A 998-nucleotide genomic window follows, 5' to 3' on the forward strand; every position below is an offset into this window, starting at 1 on the left:
GGCTCTGGCTGTCTCGCCACTCCGGGGAAAGGGGACAGCTGGTGGGGGGAGGAGAAGGGGACGAGGGAGGGAGCGAGGCCAGGGGAGAGGCGGAGGGGGCGGTGGCGCGGAATTCTCGAGGCCACAGGCAGCAGAGGCTGGCAGGGCAGCTTGCTGGGGCCAAGCCTGGACCCTGGGCTGCGGAAGAGAATTCCTTCCAAGTTCTGGCCACCTGCCTTGCAGGCTCTGCTTTGGCCCAGATACAGCATCTGGCCCCCCAAGACAGACCCTGTCCTGGGGCGCTCTGGCGAGATCACAGGCGCCTTCCCGCAGCTCTCCTGTGACATGGCAGCGGAGACGCCTTGTCAACATCTGAAGGGAGTTATTCCCATAGACAAGGACCCTGACCTATCTCTCTAGTCCCCATTTCCATATCCCAACCCCATCCCGACACAGAAAGGCATCTTATTCGGATGGTCAAGCTAAATTCAGGGACTGAGTGGTCAGGTACTTGCTATAAGGCCAAAACAGAGTAGGCATCCGAGGTTGCCCAAAATGGTTTCTGATGATGTACCCGGCCCCTTGGAAGTACCTGTACTCCAATCTCCTATAGCACTTTTCCAGGGATTCTCACATCTCAACATGTGAGCTACCATCCATGATGTGACCCTGATTTCCTTGGGCAAACCATCTTCCCAGAAGTGAAACCAAGTTCTTCCACTAAAAGGAGCACACTCTTTAAAAAGGCTCTTTGGCTACACTCTCTAGCTGTCTTGGGATCTGAAAAGTTCTGAAAAGTTCTGGAGGGTATGTTCACTCTGCTCCAAGTTAGGCCAGTACAAAGGGTATCTGTCCTTCCAGGGCTTAGTAACAGATTGAGACCGTGATGGCTTGCGGGGAAGCCATATTTTCTCAGGGAGGATCTTTTAGGGAAAACAAGGCAGTAAGACAAAGATCAGTCCAGAATATGTTATACTGACAATAGGCTGGGCTTCAACAAAGGAAAAGAGTTGCTTAGT

This window comes from Otolemur garnettii, unplaced genomic scaffold (genome assembly GCF_000181295.1).
Source record: "Otolemur garnettii isolate 467f Iridium unplaced genomic scaffold, OtoGar3 scaffold00155, whole genome shotgun sequence".
In the NCBI taxonomy this organism is placed as follows: Eukaryota; Metazoa; Chordata; class Mammalia; order Primates; family Galagidae; genus Otolemur; species Otolemur garnettii.